Here is a 22,754-nt window from a genome sequence, read left to right as displayed (position 1 = left end):
TCTTTCCAAAGACCCAAGTTCCATTTGGGGCCTTTCTCGCTCCTTCACTACCTGAGCCACGTGGCCAGAAGAATCTAAACCTTACTTTTTTCACCTCTCCCTCTGTTTTCCCGTCTTTTATTTCCCTGCACCGAACCCCTCCTTATTCCTACTGCAGCTGCCCACCACGAGAATGAACTCTGATGCTTTTCCCTGTCACTGGTGTCAGATGAGTGTTGTCACCTCACCCTGTTTCTCTCTGTGTTTCTGGATGGAACTGGACGCTTGCACCAGGCCAGGCCCTCACAGAAAAAAGCCATTTCATTAGCTTTCTATTCCAAGTGCTCCTCCATCCTACCATTTACAACATGTTGTCTGCTTATTTACTGAGGTTTATTTTGCAAGAGACATGCTTGTGGTGGGGGTGGGGATGGGAAGCGTTTGAAGACAAAAAAATTTGTCATTTGGTTTCAAAAGACTTATGAATAATGGAGGGCTATGGTTCCTTTGCAAATGAAGATCCAAACGGCCTACTGCTACAAATGATTTTGCATTTTGCTGCCGTTAACAAAAAAATAAAGTCTTTTTCTAACCACGATTTCAAGGATGTAGGAACGTATTAAGAAACTGCTCTGCCCACCTAGGACCCAGTTTAAAATATTTGCACGTCCGATTAAGGACCTGCGAGTCCCAAATGCCGGCAGAACCAAAGAATTTGTTCATTCACCTGAAATTCACCCGAAATGTCCCAATGAATCCCTAGGATCGGAAGTTGGGGGGGGGGGGCGATGCTACAAGGAGGATGTGGCGCAGGCTAGTTTCCGGAAAAGCGGAATGGAGTTCCCAGGCTCTTACTTTAAGAGAAGACTTTGATTTGGACCCAGAGAAGCTATCTGAAAGGGCTTGGGATACATTCTTGCCTTTTCCATTCCCAAGCTCCCTTTCTGCTCTCTGGTGGCATCACCATACCGAGTCCCCAGGAAGAAATGAGTCTTCACTTCTTTGGCCCCAACCAGCCCAGCTGTCCATGTTGAGACACCTCCGCTGGCAAGTGGAATGACCACCTCATCCCGGTTTGCCCAGGACTGCCCAGGTTTTAAAGCTGAAAGTCTCCTATCTCAGGAACCCTCCCAATCCTGGGCAAATGAGGACAGTTGGTCACCCTAGTGGCAGGCCACCAGCCAAACCCCTCTCCTCCAGCTGGGCCCAGTCAAGGCCTGAATTGGCAAAATTACTCCGTGCCCCCCCCCGCCCCGACTGCTTACAAATTCTGCCCTACTTAAAGTACATGCATTTGGAAAGTGTATTTAAAGCTGCCGACTGAAGGTGCTCTGGCTGTTGACAATGTCTGTCAGGTTTTCCTTTTCTCCCCCATTTTTTGGCCCATTCACTGTTTTCAACACATTCCCTTCAGGATTGGGGGCTCAAGATGATTACATGGGCCAATGCCAAGACTGTCTGCCCACTCACCTGACTGCAAAGGGACGGAGGGCTCAGATACCCAATCTCTCCCCTCTCCTGAGTTCCCTGACCCATCAAGGGGCCCAAACTGCAGAAACCAGGGTGTTATCATTTACTCTACCTACCAGCCATTACTGAATCCCACAGTCGGCCTCCTAAACACTTCTACAATCCAACCACTTGCCTCTGCCACTATGCTGCTTCAGTTCAAGGTCACTGCTCTCTGGGATTACTGCAACAGAGCCCTTTTTTTGGTCTTCTTCCCCTCCTGCCCCAGTTCATTCTCCACTAGGACAAAAAACCAAACACAGAGACTAGATAATGTCACTGGCCTCTATGGAACTGTTCAGGATAAAGTCCAAGTTCTTTCTCAGGGCTCATTATGATCTGGGCCGCTCAGCATCATAAGCTCACTTCCTCATCTGTAATTGAAAGTAGCTATTTCTAAACATTACTCTGTGGTTTAGGTGAGAGCACATATATTAAATTCTTGACCAGGTGCTTCAGCTCCATCGTGGATTTGGAGAAGTTGAAGTTCTTCATGCCATCCATGGAAGCGGTAAAAAAGGAACAGGGCAGGGGTGCCTGGGTGGTGCAGTCAATTAAGCTTCCAACTCTTGATTTCGGCTCAGGTTGTGATCTCAGGATCGTGGGATCAAGCCCCGCGTCAGGCTCCACTCTTAGCACAGAGTCTGCTGGAGATTCTCTCTCTCCCTCTCCCTCTGCCCCTCCCCCTGGCTCGCAAGCTCACTCTCTAAAATAAGTAAATAAATCTTAAAAAAAAAAAAAAAGAATAGGGCATTTGGCACTGGTCACTACAGAGATGGGGGCAAGCAACAGATTTCAAGGAAGGAAAGAAACACCCCATACAAATGGGGGATGAGACACTTCATGTCCTAAATGTCCAAAATGGAGTTGAGGCTAGGTCCAGTGGAATGGAGGAAGCCGGATCTTAACCCCTGCTGAGTGGTGGTGACAGAGACAAGAGGGACAGGGGTGGGGCCCCACTGGTGTGCTCCGACTTGCCGAGCTTGCCCGTGGGGCGACAGCCCAGAGCCAACCGAGACGATGGAAGTACTCAAAGCACAGGAAGTTGACATTTCACCACCAATCAACAGGGACAAAACCCCTGTAATAGCAGAAATGGGCCTTGGGTTCCTGCCTTTGAAGACTTGCTTTTGGAAACAAACTGGGAGAAGTGTGTGTGTTTGTACTTTTTTGTATGAAGCATAGTACTAGCATCTAAGTGCTATAGAGCACACTGCCAGGAGCCAAGGAGGGCTGGGTTGTTAAACATGGTGATTAAAATGAACTTTAGGAAGTGCTGCCTGGCTCAAGAGACTGAAGGCTGGTTTGAGACCAAGCCACAAAAAAGACACATGATTCCTGCTCTCCAAAAATGAAACAACTACAACAACAAAACAAAGAGGGAAAACGGCAAGAGAAAAGAACAGGCTCCGTGGGAGAAAACACAGAAGGTCTGTGCACACTTAGACAAAAAGTGATTCCACATTGCTCTTTTATTTTATAAATATTCATAAGAAAAACAGCCTAACAAGCTACTTTCATGAGTAACCTCAGCTACTTCTTTACACCTGTCTTTTTCTTTTTCTTTCTTTCTTTCTTTCTTTTTTTTTTAAACAAGAACAACATTCTTAGCACTGCTGAACGCCAGATCAAGGGTCAAGGTGGCCAACATGACAGTCCCCTTTGCAGGGAACCTCTCCAGGTCCCCGGGCCACTCACACCGGCCTCACCTCCAATCCTGCCCCAGGGCAAATGGCCTTTGCCCTCTAAAAGGGACAAAGACTTTAATTAGGATGAAGATACAAGGGTGGGGGGACCCGGCTCCCTTACCTGTCTGCTTCACCTGCCTCGTTTTTTTTTTTTTTCTTTCCCAGTTAACTTTTCTGCCACCGGTTATTGCAGAGAACAGCAGACTGGACAACAAACGGGCTTATCTGTCTAGACTCGTCTTCCATCACCAGGGTGGTCAGACAATTCCTAGAGATCGTGCCTCTTCCTTCACCCTGCCTGGTTCTCCATCCCCTCTCCCAAGGAGCCCCAAATTAAAATGAATGCATTCCAGAACAATTGCCAAGGGAGTGACCAAAGCTGACTGTGGCCCAAACAAAGCTGGGACTGGTGGAGGGCCAGGTCTCCAGGGCAGCAGCAAGTAGAGAGCTTCCCCCAGCAGACCTGAGCCAGCGACCGCTGCTGCTCTCTACGTACCAGAAGCTAACAGCTGAACCCCAGGCCACACCACTTTAAGATGCCGGAATTAGTCCTTAAGCCCAGGCAGATAATGCGGCACCAGCAGCACCAGGGAAATTGTTAGAAATGCAAATTCTTGGGCCCCACTCCCCACCTGCTCCGGAGGTTGGTCCCAGGAATCTGTATTTTAACAAGCCCTCCGGCTGATCTGAATGCACACTAAAGGTTGAGAACCACCGGTCCACAGGCCTCTGAGCAAGGGAGGAGCTATGTTCGACTGGGAAGACATTATGGGAAAGCCTGGAGCAGAAGGGCAGAAGGGCTCAGCGAAATGAGCATGCTCTAGAGCTGCACTGTCCAATACAGCAGCTATTAGCCCCCTGTGGCAATTTACATTTATTTTTATTTTATTCTATTTGATTATGTTATGTTAGTCACCATGCAATTTACATTTAGAATTTTATTTTATTTTTTAAAGATTTTATTTATTTATCTGACAGAGACACGAGAGAGGGAACACAGGCAGGGGGGAGCGGGAGAGGGAGAAGCAGGCTCTCCACCGAGCAGGGAGCCCGATGCAGGGCTCGATCCCAGGACCCTGAGATCATGACCTGAGCCGAAGGCAGACGCCTAACGACTGAGCCACCCAGGCGCCCGACATTTAGAATTTTAAAAAGAAAGATCAATGTGCATAATCTCACTTAAATGTGGAATTAAAAAAAAAAAATGCCAAACTCAGAGTAACAGAGTAGAATGGTGGTTACCAGAGGCTCAGATGTCGGGGGAAAGGGGATATTTTTTTAAAAAGAAAGAAAAAAGAACGTAGACGTGGTTGCCAGGGACTGGGGGGAGGGGTCCTGGGGAGTTAGTGTTTAATGGGTACAGAAATTCCATTTGCAAGATGAAAAGAGTTCTGGCAATAGATGGTGGTGACAGTTGCACAACAATATGAATGTACTTTAATACCATTGAACTATACACCTGAAATGCTTAAGAAAAAAATTAAAAAGAAAGTTAATTAAACATAAAATTTTAAAGTCAGGTCTCAGCCACACTAGTCACATTTCTAGTGCTCAGTAGCAACTTCTAGCTAGTGGCTACCATAGTGGACAGCCAGTGTCCTACCATATAGTACCTCTCTAGTGTAGAATGGAAGTTCTATTGAAACAGGTTGTATAGAATCCCAGTTCTACCTCCTATAAGCTGTGTGACCTTGTGTAAGCTACTAACCCTCTTGGAGCCCCCGATTCCTCCTTTATGAAATGAAACTCATAGTATCCACCTATCTCATTAAGGTTGTTACAAAGCTAGAAATAAAATAATAAATGTAAATCACCTGGGACAACTGTCCAGCCTATAGCAGAAGCTTGATAAATGATAGGTAATATTGTTGCTATTTTGATTTTATGAGCAAACATTGGAGATATTTGCTAATGGAATGGACAGTCTGCATTGGCTAGGATAGACTCTTTCTGCTATGTTCCAAATGCAAGTTTCAGAGCCTGTGGAAGTGGCTCTATTTTCAGGAGTACAAGTCAGCGGTACCATCCTGAAGCAATACCCATTTGTCGGCAGGCTAGAAAGGTGGCCTCCCCAGCCAGAAGCAGTATGTAAGAGACTTGTAGTAAGCCTCCAGTTCTTGAAGCCAGAGAGCCTCATTTTGTGTGGGGCTTTCTTTCTTTCTTTCTTTTTTTTCTAAACATGAACGTCATAATCCTTGGGATGGTCCGTTACATTAGACTCAGGGCTTCAGTGTTCTTCATCTAGAAAGGTGCCCAAGAGCTCTTGTAACCTTCTTGCAAATCTCCCCCCATATAAGAAAACAGACAAAACCCCAGATAACTGTACAACTCAGAGGCATTTTCCCTACTGAAGGCCAGTCACGAGGGAGAGAATGGACTCGGAAAATGGGAAGACGGCTTCATATGTGGAGTTTTATTTTAACTAATTAGGAAATAGGGAGTCACTGAATGTTCTTGAGCTGGGGTGACAAGGCTAGACAGATGCTTTATTGAGAGGAACAGCAGCTGCAGGAGGAAGGACAGGAGCAGAGCAGACCAGTAAGGAGACCAGGGCCACAGCTGGGTGAGCCCTGCTGGCTCACGCAGCCGTGGGCAGGGCTGAGGAAAGGAGGAAGCTGGGTGGAACCTGTGTGAGCTGGCAACAGAGTTGAAAACAGAATCAGGGATAAAAGGCCCAGGCTCCCAGAGTTCAGGTTGCATGCTCAGACAGTATGTCCAAGAAGCCAGTTTTCCCTTTCAAACTCCTCTGAAGACGCCACTCCATGCTTCCCATGGGCTCTGGACAAGGCCAGTTCCCTGTGGCTGATGGGTCAGAAGAGTCGAGTAAGGGAATTCAGAGCAGGACTCTTGCTCAGGTTGGTTTTTCTGGCTTAGGAATAATAACAAAGGCTCTCCTTCATAATCCAGTTGGCCTCCTGGGTGAATCCTAGACGTTCTAATGTTCTGGATGAGTAACGTTTGAAAAAATGGAGGATCCAACATGAGTTGGACAACTTCTGACTTTGTCAAAAAAGATACTAAACTGCAAATGCCAGGTACGATCTTGATCATTCATAAAAGAGCTGTTAACACCAAGACAAGCAGGGAAGGCCATTTGAGAATAAAGGGCAGTTCTGTGAAATGGAAAAGGTTTAGCTTTAAAAAAGAAACTCACTCCATTTCCCTTTTTCTTTCATTTCACTGTGAATGGGCAGAAATTTTGTCCTATGCCTGGTCTGCGGGGACCAATGCTTTATGTGACATTCCAAAAGGGCTCCCTGTGTGGTTTGGGCTGTAAGAATCAGCCTTGATGACCCCAACCCCAAATCCAGCTGTCCAGCTCCTAAGAGCAAAAACAAAGCTTGAGGTTTCTTGGTGTGGGTGTGTCCAGCATGGAAAGGCAGGGCAGAATCAGCCTTTCCTTGCCTTCTTAAAATGCAAGTGATAAGCCACAAAGGATCCTAGAACAAATGGTCTCAGATTGATATTTTCGCATTCAATAATTTCATATTTAGTCTAGCGGGTTAGTGATTTTTTTTTTCCTAAAAGGAAATTGCAGCCAGAGCTAATTGCTCAATCTGAAATATATCTGGACATTGTTTAGATGTTGGAAAGGAAACAGGGATGTTGGAGAGCTTTAGCAAAAAGAAGGGCATTAATTTAGAAAAAAAAAAAAAAAACAAAAACAAATGTAAATTGATAGAAAATGTAGCCCCGGATGATTTCCGAAGCTGATATATAGACCCAAACAATGAGCACCCCTATTCTGAGCTTTCCTTGATATTTTTCTTATTTCTACAAAGCAAAAGGAAATTCATCAGCACAGGCTCAATCCATTCCCATCCATTGATTTGTTGGCCAATCAATGGTCATTGTAATCTGAAAAAAATAACACCAGTTTCTATGAACCTTTCCAAGAGAGGCCGTGTTCAACTAAGCTTAATAAAGAGAAAAACAGCAAGGACCATCTGGAAAACACTCTTCCGGAGCCGCAAAAGACAGTGGCAGCCTTTGCCCAACCTGCTATAAATAAGTGTCTCAGGAAAAAAAACAACCGATTTTCAAATCTGTTTCTACTTAATACAGCTGCAATGGAGTTTATTTAGCTTTTCCCTATAGCAGGAGGACTGTTTGCATTTTTATGACAAGGGTCTAAATGTGTTTCACAGCCACTGCCACTGCCATTATTTTGAGGAACAACATACCACTTGGACCTGTCTGTTTGCTTCTGCAGCACACAGCGGTGGCCCCAGTGGCCTCTGCGCCACGAAACTGGCCTCCAAAGCCCAGATTTATGATTCTGTTTCCTCTCCCAGTGTTGCAACCATCACCCAAATCCTGGCTGGCTACTTAGAATGACCAAGTGTCACGTGCTGCAAGTCAATTATTTATCTGCCTGGACCTGGCACACCGTGGACATCTGCCAAGCTCACTGCCTCTTCCTTCATGACGACAAGGAAGAATCAAACTGCTCTTCTGGGGAGGCGAGAACTTGCCAGTGAAGGTGTACTGGTAGCCTGGCCCACCCCTACGTGCTCAGCTTTGCCATCTTTCCTCACTGGCTAAGCCTGACACATGGAACTCCTTCAGACGCTCTTTGGGAAAGGTCAGGCTACCTTGATGGCCGTAAAATGAAGCAGCCCCCACTGAGGTCTGCAGGGAGCACCGCCAAACACCCGTCGCACTCCAAAGACCGGCAGGGCACGGTGACCTCAGGACACTTGCCTGTGTAACGCGTGACCCACCTCTCTGTTCTCCCTCTGTCCCCCCAGCGCTCGCCCCATTTCCGGGTTTTAGCCCCATGACGCCTTCCCTGAGAATGCCCAACCCTTCTTTCTGGCCCTTTCAAGGGACCCTCAGAAAGAGGCTGGCTAAGGGCTTGTCCCGGGCTGCTGACTGCAGGCATTACGAGGTTCAAGCTGCCTGAAGGAGCCCTGCTGACCTCCCCTTTCCCAAGTGGAACTGCTACGAGGAAAAAAAGTGTGTGTGAGAGGGAGAGAACTGGGAGGGATGGGGAGGACCCCACCGAAATCTGAAGGTCCCATCATTTGGAAAAATGCCTCATCTGCCCACCAGTGACATTCTCTCTCAACAGTCCCAGAAAACATAGACACCAGTGGTGGGTAAAGGGCTGCCACAATCCGAAGTGAGTCTACTACAGTGTTACGCACAGAGCTCTCCCAAGTACACTAAAGGGCTAAGTTAATCGGCTCAGGCTTAAGAGGCTGCAGGAGAAATGACAGTGGAGAGGGGGCGGGGTAGACGAAGATGCCTGGTGGCTTTGAAGGCATGCCTGGAATCAGGTGCACATGAAAAAGAAATTAGGGAGGAATAAATCTGCTCTCTTTATGAAAAACCAGAAAAGCCCTTAGTTATTACAGTGTGCCCCCCAATTACATATGCCTCATTCAGTCGCCTGCCTTAAAAAAAAAATCTCTGTGCTTATACCGTCTTATAGACTCATCCACCAACCTTAGAATGAAATCAGGCACATGACCCATTTCCAACTGTTAATTAATCGCCCCCATGAACAGCATATATAAAAGTCAGGGGAATAAATTGTGTCTTTTACTAGTTCAAAATGAATTTGCCAAAACCCCCAAATGCCTTATTAAACCTTGGTCTAGACCAGTGTTTCTCAACCAGGGGCGATTTTGTCCCAGAGAGGACATCGGATGAGGTCTGGAGACATTTCTGGTTGTCACAACTGCGGTGGCAGGGGGCGGTGCTACTGGCATCTACTGGGTAGAGGCCAGAGAGGCTGCTAACATCCTACAGTGCACAGGCCCCCTGACGCCGACAAAGAAAAATCTGGCCTAAAATGTCAACAGGCCAAGGTGGAGAAACTGTGCTCTAGATAAAGCCAAACATGCTCAGCCTTTAATACTCATATCTTTGGCAGTCATTAAAAGGGAGAAGACATCGTTTTCTTTGAAATCTAGGGTTGCTTTACATATATATTAGCTAAGGACATGTTATTCTTTCCAATTAAATGCCATAGGTTCTCAGTCTGAACCTAGGAACATTAAAGAAATACTGTGACAGGGGCGCCTGGGTGGCTCAGTCAGTTAAGCGTCTGACTCAGTTTTTTTAAATACTTATTTTTTTTGAGAGAGAGAGAGAGAGAGGGTGGGGGAGGGGCAGAGGGAGAGAATCTTCAAGCAGACTCTGCCCCCCGCCATGTTGAGCATGGGGTCCGACACAGGGCTCGAGCCCATAACCCATGGGATCATGACCTGAGCCTAAATCAAGAGTCAGACGCTTAACCGACTGAGCTACCCAGGTACCCCTATGCACCTGATCCTTGATTTTGGTTCAGGTCATGATCTCAGGGTTGTGAGACGGAGCCCCATGTTGGGCTCTGTGCTGGGCATGCAGCCTGCTTAAGATTCTCTCTGTCTCCCTTGCCCTCTGCCCCTCCACGCCCCCAGCTCATGTGCTCGCTCGCGTTTTCTTCCCACCCCCCCAAAAAATGAAATACCACAATGATGGCAGGGGTAGATAGGTTGCATTTTAAATGCATATTTCATCAGTCTAAATGGATGGAAATTAATATCCCATAAAATAAAATGATTATGTACTTATGTTCCATACAAAACCAAAATCAATACATCGTATATTACTTAACCTACAATTAGAGTTTTTTAAAAAATGAAAACAAGGAAATGCCATTCTTTTCCATTTCTTGCTAACTGGGTACACATTTCTGAACATGAGGCATAAAACACAAACAAGCAGACAAAAACCTTTTTTTAAAGCAGATTTTTCCAGAGCATAAAAAGCTTCCTGAATCATTCCATTTTATTTACTGTAGATTCAATCATTCTTAGTGAGCAAAACATGCAGCCCATTCTTTTGGTTATGCCTGCCTGGCTTTCCAAATGCCCTCAAAACTGGGATGATGAATCATATACTTTGGCCCCACTGTGTCAATTAATAGTAAGCAAAGAATCCCACACAGCCAAAACAGGACTTTCTGCCTGACGTTTGTATGTATGTGGGAGGGTGGGGTGGGGGGTGGGAGTCCTACAGCCAATTGTTTCCAGAGGGTCTTAAGAGCAGGTGTTGAGATTCTCTAAAATTCCTTCAGTTCTAGAAAATTCTGTGTGGCTCTACAGTGCTCCTAGCATGGGGGAGGGCTTTGGTCAGGGGAAATGCAGGTTCCTAGCGTTGGCCTAGAGCTTCCAGGCCTAAACTAGGAAGGGAACAATGGCTGACAGCTATACCATTACGACCCTTCCAGGCCACCATTCCTTCCTCTGAATTATAAGGCAAAAGTGGCCATACGCACAAAAGCAAAAATAACAACAACGACAAAAACGCCCAAACACACCCAGTCTTGGCTGCCAGCGAGGCCCGAATCTGCTGCTGAAAAAGAACAGTTGCTACAGTGCAGCTGGAGGAGCTTTTCCAGGGAACTGGTAATACCCTGGCTGTTAATGAATTATTTTTCGCCAGAATGTCGGATTCTTCCTGTGCTCCAGTAAACAGTCTGCTTCTGCCATGGGAAACAAAACCAGCTCCTTCCGAGGAGCTCAAGGAGGTCAGCCAAGGGTCCCCTGTGGGGGCAGCCCCCTCAGGGGCCAGAGCCACGGGGCCTGACCTATAAATCACTGCAGCCCCAAGTTCATTATTCCAGCCCTTTCCATCTACTTAGGCCATGCCCAGCTCCCAGGGAAGGGCCCAGGAAGACCATAGTGCCAGCTGTGAGCCTTCCCCCACCCCCAGGAACTGTCCCTTTGTCAGGTTTCCTCATCTGCAGCACCACTGTGTGTGAAATTGGGCTTCTCTGCATTTATTCTGTCTCTTCCACAGAAACTGTATGTATCTCCTTGCTCTTGTTTTCATCAAGCTGTCAGGAAATAACTATGTGCATCCCCTTTTTCCCTTTCCTTTCTATAAGATTGGCTCCAGCCCCAGATAACCCGCTCTTACCATTAGGGTGTTTACTTGGGACACAATTCTCCAAGCACAAATCCCCAGGAAGGATATTCTTAGACAAGGTGTCAAGGAAATCAGTTGCTCAGGCAAGAGACAGCTCTCCACTAGACAAGGACACCAGCCTGGGGTGGGGTGAGGTGGAGGAGAGGAAAGGAAAGGGGTCGTTTTGTTCAAGCCAGCCCTGCCCGTTCCCAGCCCTGCGTTGCTCTCTCATCTCCATGAAGTTTCAAGAGCCCGCATTCCTCAGGGGAACTTGACTGAGCAAACATGCTCATGGATAGGCTTGATTAGGCACCCCCCCCACCAAATGACATCTTAGCTACTGAAAATCAAAGTTGCCTGAGGCCAGGTTGTCAGCCCATACCTCCCGTCTGCCATGGAGACAGAAGGTGTTTATGCCCCCTGAAATATCTGGAAGTACAACCTGTGCTGAAGGCACAGGTTGGTGGTTAGTTTGCTCTAGAGAAGCACTGCCTAATAGAAATATCTGTGTCACTTAAAAGTTTCTGGTAGACACATGAAAAAGATTAAAAGAAACAGGTGACACTCACTTTAATACTGTAGCTTATTTGACCAGTATATTCAAAATATCATTGCACCGTGTAATTGATATAAAAATTATTAATGAGCTATTTTGCATTCTTTTCTTTTTGTACTAAGTCTTAGAAATTATGTGCGTATGTTATCCTTACAGCACACCCTACTCTTGACTAGCCACCTTCTGACTACTAATAGCCACATATGACTTGTGGCTACTGTATGAGATGGTGAAGATAATGGAACATTTCCATCATCATAAAAGGTTCTATTAGTGCAGTGCAAGACCAAAAAGCTGTGGGAAGAAAGAGTGACAGGTGAGAGCAGGGTAAGCCGTCAAGTTATTGGAGCTAAGAATTAAAGCAGAAATAGGAATCGCAAGGATTGGGGTGTTCTAGAAGCCCAGCCCTACCCCTAAGGGCCCATGCCTACATTGTGGGGGGGTGCCCCACAGCAGTGGGAAAGCCAGCAAGCATAATCATTACTCAAGGCATCTCCTGGTTGAGCCACCTCCATCTTAGCTCTTCTGATCTGTTTAAGGCAGAGGCTAGGGCAGAAGATCACCAAAGTCACGTCCGTTCTTTCCATGACAATTCTGGGTTTGCAATCTGGTTTGGTGAAGCAGATAAAGAAACATGATCAAATTACGTGCGCCTGAATGTGTGTTTGTGTGTGTGTGTTCTTGGCTGGAGAGGGAAGAAGGGTCATGTGCAAAATCCAGAAGTACAAATGCGACCATCAGAATCACCTCCTCACCAGTTGCCGTCAAAACACAGGAGAGCAGTAGACTCAAGAGGCTCGTGAATAAATCTGGAGTCACAAAGGAGATGCCTTGAGCCCAGAAAGAATGAGATGATGGGCATCGGGGCAGATGAAGAGGTGGGAGGAAGTAGTGGTAATCAGAGGCATTCTCCAAAGACAAGAATGGCCAACTCTATAGCAAGGATGGCACCCTGATCCCCAAGTCAAGCTTAATTCAGAATCCCACACAGGCTTTTGTACAGGGGAGAGTACAATTAGCCATCTTCCCCCCTCCTTGAGAGCCTCATTCTCTGAGGTCCCCCTCATATTCTGATCAGGGAAGCAGCAGGATTATATATGGATTCAAATCCTGGTTCTCCACTGGCCCCTAGAGTTTCTAGCAGGTTATAAGTTACCATCTGGTTGGAAAGGGGCTAAGGGACTTGCTTACATGATGCATTCGTGTAGTAAGACCTCATCTCATTTTTATTGAGAATTTATTTATTCGAGACAGTTAAGAGTCAGAAATACTTTACTCATCCTTTGGTCCTACCATGGACCTCGGGCTAATTATTTAACCTGCTCAGTTTTGTCATCTATAAAAATGGGAATGCTCTTGTCCATATCACATGTACTTGTCGACTTGGACCTACCCCAGGCTAGATATGGAGCACGACACCAGGAACTCCAAATCCCCAAACAAACATAAAAATCTCTAGATTTAAAAAAAAAAAAAAACACAAAAACAAAACTCTGGATTTCTCCCTGAGTCTCCCTTGACGATGACTTACAGCTGCCTCCCTACCACCATTCACTCCATCAGCTCCATCACTTAGTCACTCAACTCTTACTTATTAAGCAACAGTTGGGCGTTGGAAATTCCAAGATGACAAGGCACAGTCTTTCCATCTGAAATAGTCTGGGGCTATTTGGGGTCTATCTACTTGGCACACAAGCATGTACCCTGGCTGACTGGGCTGCCTCACTGGTAGGCTTCCCGCCCCCAAGTTAGGTACCATAGTTTGTGAACATGTAGGGGCTGAGGACTCTGGCTTTTGGGAGAAATAAATCAGAGACTTGGAAGAGGGGTTAGAGGGACATGTAGCCCCTTTAATTCATAACCACCGAAATCTGGATTCAGACATGCGACTGGAAATTTCTCTGAGCCTCAGATTCCTTATCTGTAAAATAATGCCTCCATCACATCATGGTTTCCCACATGTGAAGTGTTTGGCAGACAGAGGGCAATGACAAATGTAAATTCCTTTCCTAATTTATTTCCCTCCACTACCCTCCTCCCCCCAGATCTAAGGTTAGGGAAGGAGCCAGAGAACAGACACTTGTTATTTTCTTATTCTACATTCTGAGCACGCTGTGTGTGGAGATTGCCACATACAGAATACCTCCATTGAGGATCCAATGGAGTTGGGGAGGCCAGTCCCATCTAGCTTTCGGGTGGCTGGAGCTAGAGCTGTATCTTGTTCTCCTGGTGCTACAGCACTCCCAGCAACACCTCATCACATACCTCTCGCATTTTCTTTTTCTTTCTTGCCTTCCAGAGGCCCTGTCTCAGAGGCTGTTTTCTGGCTACAAGACTTTTTATGTATTTTATAGTTCTTACCCAACTGCCCACTGACCAAGTTCTTACACTGGCAACTGGCATCACCTGGAAAGCTGTTTTCTCATTTTTTTCCTGAAATGGGCAGGTTTTCCCTGGTCAGACCTCAACAGCTGGAAGTCTGGTGTTTCTCTGCATGATAAAGGACCATGGGCTGGTGCCAAAGCGGTCAATACCCCAGGTTCCAGTCTGACTTGGCTCACCGTGCCCGGGCTGCCTTGGAATGCCTCTAGTGGGCATCAGTCAGGATGAGACACAAGTGGCTGTCTGGAGGATATTTACTGGGGGGAGGGGGTGGACTCGGGGATGGGTAGGTGGCCTCGCAGGGCTTCTAAGGGGCTGAGAAATTGGGATGCCACCCGGTTTATGGTTCTGCGTGTTCCAGCCCACCCCCCGACTTCTGAAAGTGGCACAGCTCCCCATGTTCCTCTTTGAGAAGAAAATGCAAATGCATTATGCCCCCCCCACTGTTTTGCCTCCCCATTAGCCTCCTCCCACACCGCCACCCCTCCACTGTAACAAAAGCACATCACAACACATTTGCAAAGTTATCCTAAGTCTCCTGGTCAATCAACAAACGATTCTGAAGCCTCAAAAGGAGGAAGAGGGACATCTAGACAACGCTGGGGAAGATTCCCTGGGAAAAGCACAGAAAACCTTGCATGATGCATGCAAGGCTAAGAATTGTTTTCTCCCTGCTGGCTGCTTTTCTCTCTGTTCTAAAGAGAAGCTTCCAAAATCAGCTAAATAAAGGGATCACACCAGAGGATGAGAGATAATGCTAAACCAACAAAAACAAAGACCCAAATGAAACAGAGCGAGCCATGAGAATCCGCGGTTATCAAAACTTTGTTTGGCCGTATCTATTTATCATCGCTGCACACCCGGGCTCTGCGGAATATCATTCTGTTGATGTCACTTATCCTCAGCAAAATATTTACACATCCTTAAAAATGCCAGACGAGGGGGGCTGGCCGCAAGGCGCCCCTCAAGCCCCACCGCCAAGGTCTGGGCAGACCGTGAGATGGGGCCACGACGGGTGTGTGTGTGTGTGTGTGTGTGTGTGTGTGTGTGTGTGTGTGTGTGTGGCTCCAGCGGGCACAGGTAAGAGCTATCTACAGTTCCGGGAACTCGGCCACCCAGGAACTGCGCTCTGCCCTGCCCACCTCTCCCCTACCTGATTCTGCAAGAAGCAGCCACATCCCCCGATATGGTGTCAGCGCCTCCTCCCCTTCCCCCTCCCCCTGCCTTTCTCATTGATTAAGTTCTCAAACCATTGTTAAAGCCGGGTTGCTTTTCCCTGGAAAACTGGGCTGAATTCATTAAGCTTTCCCCTGCCACAAAAGGAATATTCATAAAAGTTTGGCAGGCAGAAAGGCAGGCTGACTGCATGCCACGGGGTGGGTGACAATTCGCTCCTCCAAAGCCACCTTCTTCTTCCGTGCCCCATCCCTCTCTCCATCCATCCGTCGTGCCCCAAACCTACTCCAGAGACTTCTGATAGGGAAACACAAAGCAGCAGCTGTTTGGCAACCTTTCTACCCCTCGCCGGCAACTGTGGTGGGATGCCATTTCCCCACCCAGGCGGAGCTTATCCTGAACAATAGTCGGGCATTAAACGGCAAACAAGCAAACACACAGAGCACAACCCCAACCCCGAAAATGCCAACGCCGAGAGAAGCGATAACTCCCTCCGCAGCAAAAGACACCCCTGAAACGCACGCAAAAATGCTGTGAGGACGCTGCTCGGTGCCTAACATGGCAGAAAGCCCGAGCTGGTGCGGCCACCCCGGGTCTGGGCATTGGGGGGCACGAAGGCTCCCAGGACGCCGACGCACACTCACCCGGCTTCGGGGGGATGCGGGGCTGGCCGAGCGTCACAAAGACAAGCCCAGCGCGATCTGGCAAAACCCAACTTTCCACCCGGCTCGCCAGGGCCGCCAGATACGTCAACAGAATCCATCTTTCGAAGGGCCTGGAAGGCGCTGGGTTTTCCGGGCCGGGGCAGAGCGGCAAAGCCGGAGGCGGCCGGGTGCGGTGCCCAGGCGCGGAGTCTGCCGCGCGCCGCCCTCTGTGCCGGGTGCCAGCGCTGGTGGCGGCCCGAAACCCACTTCGGGGCCCCCGCCCCGCCGGCCGGCGCCGCCTCTCCGGCCCCGCCAGCCAGTGCGCGGCGCCGGGAGCAGGAGCGGGGCCCGGGGACGCCGCACGGGTGGCGGCCTCGGCCCGCGTCCCCGCCCCCGCCCGGCCCTCCCAGCTGGCCCCGGCCTCCGGGCGCCGTCCTGCCCACGGGAGCAGGCCCCTCCCCGGGCGCCGGGCCCCGCCAGGCGCGCCCAGCCCGGCGCGCCCCCTCCGTCCCCGTGGCAGGTCCGCACGGGGAGGGCGGGGGAGAGAGACCCCGGCCCGCACTGGTGCACCGCGGTGGCTACCTCGCAATCGCGGCCGCCGCCTCCAGGAAGCCACGGGGTGGTCGCGGGTGCAGGAACTCTCCGGTCTGGTGTCGCCGCCCGCCGCCTGAAGGGGGTGCGCAGCGGTGGGAGCCGCCGTCGCCGCTGTCACCGAGCCGCTGTCGCCGCCGCCGCTGCTGCCGGTTGTGCGTGAGTGTGTGTGCGCCTGTGTCCGGGCGAGTGTGTGTCTGCGTGCGGCGCCCGGCCTTTACTATATACACCGAGGGGTGGGAGGAGGCGGGGAAGGGGAGGGCTTGGGGGAGGTGGCGGAGGAGGGGGAGCAGGAGGGGGGCGAGAGGGTACCCGAGGAGGCGGCGGCGGAGGAGGGACAGGTGATCTCGCCCACGGGGAGGGCGTGGCTGTGGGCGGCGCAGGGTGGCAGGAGGAAGGGGCGCCTGAGGCGCGGGCCAGAGGAAGGGGAGATGGACATTGGAGAGGGCCGGCGGAGCGGGGATCCTGCTGCCAACTGGCGGGCTGGGGACCATTCCAGACCCCAGGATGAAGAAGAGCGAGAACAGAGCTCAGGAGAGAGGAAGTGGCTGGCTGATGGAGGCGGGAGAGGTGGGAAGAGACCATTGATCACCTCCTAAAATGCCAGTGTGATACAGGTAGAAGATCCTTCTCATAAGGTGTGAGATTACTAAAGACAAAAATGAGCCCACGGACATAATCTAATTTCCACAAACTTGCCTGAGAGGTGATTTATTTATGTAACATATTTCTTAAGCACTTGGTGTTTGCCAGACACTGGGGCTAAGACCTGGAGTTGCAGAGGTGATTGAATATATGGTTGCTAACCAGTAAATAAGAGGTATTAGTAGTACTATTGATCATTTAAAAATAAAATAAAAAACCTAAGTCCTATACATGTTTTAAGAGAGCAAAGGAAGCAACTGCACTGGTTTAATTAATCCCTACAGATGTAAAGATATTTTTTCTGGAAATCAAAACAGGACGAAGACATTTGAGAGAGAATGGCAGAGGTGAAGTTACTTTAATCAGGGCAGAGAGCAGTCTGGATCTGGATCTGCTATCTTTTGCATGTTCGATCAATGCTCCATCTCAACACGGTGACTAGTAGCCATGACTTTCCTCTTGTAGAATTTGGGGCGGCCACACAGTGTGAAAGACATAGAGAGCAGCCTGGCAAGTTTACAATTAGTATGAGAACCTGAACTTGTGTTTGAGAGGTTCTATTCTAACCTTGCTGTGTTGCAAGCATAATGTGGTAGAAATCAGGGCCACATTATGACTTTTGTGGACACTTCTGCCTTCGTGAATTCCCCTCTCCATTAAAAAAATACCTAAAAGTGATATTTTACAACTGCATTGGTGTAAAGACAAATGTATTAATATTATATGTTAATACATTTTCTTCAAGCTAGACGATCAATTTTTCTTTTGATTTTAAAAATGAAATGAAAACATTTCTGTGGACTCCTAAAAGTACTGTGGGTTCCAGGCACTTTGCCTACTGCTCCTAAGAAAGAAGTAAGCCCTGGTGGTACCATTCCTTGATACTGAATTTCCTCTTTTGGAAAAAAACAAACAGTTAAATTAAGAAGTACTCAGTTGACATAGAGGCAGAAAGACACACAATGTAAGTTTAAGAATTGATAATAATGAATATCAACAGGAAGTACCAGTTCCTACTTGCTTTGGACAAGTTCTTGGGGTCTTAAATCAGCTTCGAGTCATTAATGATACCTGTGGAAATATTTGTCTGTGAATGTGTCTTCAACCATTTCAGTAGCCAAAGACTTCCTCTAGAGATCTCTAAATGTTCTGAATCCTTGGATCAGGTATGTTGAGGTCTCTGTTGCCAGGACCTAGCCTGAATACAACTAAAGACACAGCTGGGCAATTATAATTGGGCAAGTTCATGGATGAAAGATCCATAAAGGTTTTGTGTGTGCTGAGGGGGTATGTGTGTATAAGGTAGGGATTGATATCCTGGAAGGCAATTACCAGCCTATTTCTTTTGTTGGCCTCATCACAACCCTGGGTTAATGTTTGATCCTCGCTGGCAGTTGTGATTCATATTTGCTGCCCTTTGAGGTGCTTATGTTTTCAGGAAAGACTATACTGATTCAGATTAATGCATAATAAACAGGCATTATGGTCCCACAAAAGTGTACAGTGGCACCCTTCTGTATTTTCATTGTGACTGCCCTTGCAGAGAGAAGGAAAAAAGAGACGTCCATAATTATGGAGCAGGTCTGGATAGGGGAGGAGATGTCTGGGGACAGAAATAAGACATTAATATGGAAGAACTGTATTCATACAGTTAAAGGGATGCCCAAGACAATGGAGGGAAGAAAGGATATGCCCAAATAGCAGGAAAGAACCCAAAAAAATCTTCCAGGGCTGCTCAGGGTGATTTTTGAGATCTCTGATTTTAATACTTGGTCATTTTAAGTGAGGACTCAAGACACTTCCCATCTCAGATCTGATTCTTTGATCTGTACCTTGCTTTTCTAATGTAGCATCTCCTCATAATCTAGTTTTCACATACTTGCCAGATGGATGATTCCTTTATTTATCCAATAAACATCTATTAAGCACCTGCTGTATGCCAGTCACTGAGCTAAGGACTATAGTTAGAGAGATGGTTAACATACGGTTGCTGACCCCAAGGAGCTCAGAGGCCAATAAATGAACTGTTAATGATACAATGTGACACTATGTGCTACATGAGGTGTTATCATAGGGACTAGGTGAACCCCAAAGGAGTGGGGCTAGCCCTGTGCTGGGAAAGGGTAGAGAATGGCATGGGGCAGAGCAGTCAGAAAAGACTACACAGAGATGGTGACAAGAGCTGAGCACTGAAAAATAGGAGTTTTTCAAAGTAAGGGAAAGACATTACAAATGAAAGGAACAGCAAGCACCAAAGCTCAGAGGCAAAGCACATTCTGGAGGCTGCAAATATTCTGTGAGACTGGAATAGAGGCTGTGAAGAATAGCAGGGGTGCGGGTGGAGGAGGCTAGGGGGCAACTGAGGTCCCTGGTCTGTCCTGTAGTCAATGGGGAGCCAATGAAGACTTTAAGCAAGGGGTGACTAAGAAAGATTTGGGTTGAGGAATGCTCACTCTATTGGTGGGTGTGAAGGGCCAATTGGAGGGAGTGAGGTTGGCAGCAGGGAGACCAGGTGAGAGAGGCTGTGGCAATGATCAAGGTTTGAATCAAGGTAGTACCAGCAGAGATGAAGAGTAGGAACTTGAGTCAAGTTCTACTCAGGATGCAGAACTGACAGGACTCAGTGATGGAGGAAACAGGAGGAGTTAGGGTAACTGGCACCTGGCTTTCTGAATTGGGTGATGGGGTGGGTTGGGGGTGTAGTCACTGAGACAGACCTCCTGGGAATAGGAAGAGAAGCAGATTTGGGACTGGAGATGATGAATACTATATGTTCCCCCAGAAGCAGAATCCTGAGACAAGGATTCAAGAGCAGAAAGTTGATTTGGAAGGTGAAGGTAGGAGGCCTTCAGTAAGTGATAGCTAGTCATGATTATCTTCCCTCACGTTTGTGCTTTGGGCTCTTATTCCCAAGGAGCTTCAATACGCCTTACCTAGTACAAGTCTTACAACCTTCCTTTTCCATGTGGAGGGAGCGGGTGGACGGCCTGGGTTTGGAGCCATGTGTCACCTGAGGCTACCAGGGTTTGTCCAAATTAGCGGAGAGCCCTGTACAAGCTAAGCGAGAAGCCTGGTTGCATGAGACAAAGTAGAGTGCATGTTCATCAGCAAAAAAGGGACCAGAAACAAAAATTAAAGCCAGGAGAGAGATTTGGAGTCACGGGGCATGAAATAATAGGCAGTGGGTTTTGATTAAGTGGAAAATAGACTCCGATTTGGTTTTGGAGAGCTAAATTATTTTGCTGGATGGGAAAACAATGCCGACTATAACACGAGTGTGTCTGAAATACTGGCACAGAAAGGACCAAGAATAGGCTGGCTCAGAGATGACCCCACACAACCCAGCCGTGCGACGGGGAAAACGACGTTCGGCAGAGAAACACACACACACACACACACACACACACACACACACACACACACACACACACACACACACACACACACACCCGCCTTTACATAAGCCAAGTCCTCTTCTCTTTCCAGGTGTCAGACTTGCCTTTCCTTTCTTAAAAATGTCTTCACAAATGAACCACAGTGATCTCTCAGTAAGAAAGGGAAACTCGTCAAAGTTGTCCTGGGGTGATGAGCACTGACAATTAGACGATTATCCAAAGCAATCATAACAAATAACTGCTGAGACACTCCGCGGCAGGAGTGTTAACGTTAAAGGAGACAACGAGCAGCGGCTCCTAAACATCCCCGGTGGCTGGAAACCACCATCCCCTGCGCCTGGCACTGTGGTGACAGCAAGGGTCTCTCTCTGCCATTGTCTCTTGGAAGAAGAGCTACGGAGGGCTTTGTCAGCCACCAAACCCAGGGGCTGTTGGGAGCGATCACCTCGCTCTCAGATGCAACCTATCTGACCTAGCTAGCACGCCGTTTATCAACAGACGAGCACGTGGCCGTCAATTTCACAAGCGGTCCACGCCCCCAAACGACTGCACTCTCCCGCCACCTTCCGTGCGGGGGACGGCCCGTCGGGTTTGTCCCGATTCACGCATGGCAAGTCTCTCCAGCATAACTGACAAGGTTTCTGTTGCTACGGTAAGTTCAAGAGGTGAAAGGACTCGACGAGGTCATTCATTTTGGAACAGGGCCTCGGTGTGTAATACAGGATGGACTCTAATCGGGCTGTCTGTCTTCAGCTGAGAGAATTTCTCAAATTACTGAATCGTATGAACAATTTCATGGAAGGAGGCAAAGAGAACAAGAGTAAAATCCCTCTTGCTAGGATGGCTAGCGGTTTTCATTGCCGTCCTTTGCCTTTGTGGCCTCTCTGTGTCGGGACCTCCGAGCTCTCACGAGATTGCTCGACGTCAGCCCCTGCCTACCTCGGCCCCTCGCCGGTGAATTCTCTGCTGCTCCCCTACGAGCACGCCTGCCCAGTTTCTGAACCAGACCAGCAAGCAGTGTGTTGGGTCTGACACGAAGCTGGCTTCTCCCATCCGAGCCCCTCGTGTTCCCGAGGCGTCGCTCAGCCACCGGGTCACAGCATTCTCCAGTCATCCTCTCCATGACCCCTTCCCACACTGGCCTCAGCCCTAGGATTAGGCTTCTGGGTCTGCTTCTCTGCATGGCTCCCATGCCTTCCACTGACATAGAGTTCCAACACCTAATCCCACTCACTAAAGTATTTCCCATCAATCTGTGATGGCCAGATTGCTGTCTGCACGGGACACAGTTGGTTTCTCAGTCACGGGCACCCTGCCTTACAGGGAATGCCCCCAAACCTGACAAGAGTATTTGCATAAATTGTAGACTACCACCATCCTGGATTATCTCCTTCACTCCTATTAGATGGGTCTTCATTAGAGATTTATAGTGATTGTTTTTGTCTTTTTGAAGAACAAACATTTTACTCACAAATAAAGTGACCTTCTGAAAACTACAATATTGCTTTAGAAAAAATTCATAATTAATATAAAAATACAATACATATAATTTATTCTCTTAAGATGATTTTTCATCGTAACATTCATTAAAAATTATATATAAGTACAACAGGCTATTCTATCTTCAGTATAAACAATTCAATCATAACCCCTCTCAATGATCTGTATATTCCCTTCAAGTTTTTCTCTCTATAGCATTTGCCCATCTGAAATAATATTACATATGCTTTTACTCTTGCTTTTGCCTCTTAATAACTTCAACTAATAAGCATTTCCCATAGCATCCTGATATTACATAATCAAAATAGACATTTTCGGTGGTTCAGTGAACAATTTTATCAAGTATGTTCATCACCATATACTTAGCTTTTCCCCTACTGTTGGAAGTATAGGCTATTTCCAAATTCTGCTGTTGTAACAAACACTACAATTAATTTCTTTGTGTATATCAATGTTCCCATTAATAATTATTTCTCAGAATAAATACACAGCTGTAATATTTCTGGGGCAGACACAGAAACATTTATATGTTGCCAAACTGATTTTAAAAAGGATATTCCACTAACTCTAAGTATGAGCTCTGAGAGTACTTGTCTTATGAGTACTCACCAGCCTCAGTCAAAATATTTGTCTTATTTTGTTTTAAACTCTATTTCACTGATTACTAGGGAGGTGGGCCATTTTGGTGCTTTATACTTGTATACCTAAGTATACTCGTATACCTTGTCAGTTTATTGCTTTCACACACTTAATAATAGTATTTGCATCTTATTTTTGTATATGTGTC

At 47.6% G+C, this 22,754-nt stretch overlaps 1 protein-coding gene across 2 annotated transcripts in view; it reads right to left on the bottom strand.

The window, feature by feature from the left end:
- The window catches only part of RAI2 (retinoic acid induced 2), a 60,170-nt gene extending 43,649 nt beyond the window's left edge, over window positions 1-16,521 (bottom strand). Inside the window, exon 1 of one of the 2 annotated variants that reach the window (XM_088028510.1) lies at window positions 16,419-16,521. The gene's annotated coding sequence lies outside the window, so the exon portion shown is untranslated. Of the gene's footprint in view, window positions 1-15,836; window positions 15,948-16,418 lie in introns of those variants that run through there. The other variant, XM_088028509.1, reaches the window with a different exon arrangement.
- Between the last annotated feature and the right edge of the window lie 6,233 nt (window positions 16,522-22,754).

The sequence above is a fragment of the Eumetopias jubatus genome, unplaced genomic scaffold (genome assembly GCF_037043125.1).
Source record: "Eumetopias jubatus isolate StellerSeaLion01/CBP00866 unplaced genomic scaffold, mEumJub1_p1.0 scaffold_11, whole genome shotgun sequence".
Lineage (NCBI taxonomy): Eukaryota > Metazoa > Chordata > Mammalia > Carnivora > Otariidae > Eumetopias > Eumetopias jubatus.
The sequence above is the reverse complement of the archived record's forward strand: the minus strand, read 5'-3'. Positions and strand labels throughout refer to the sequence as shown.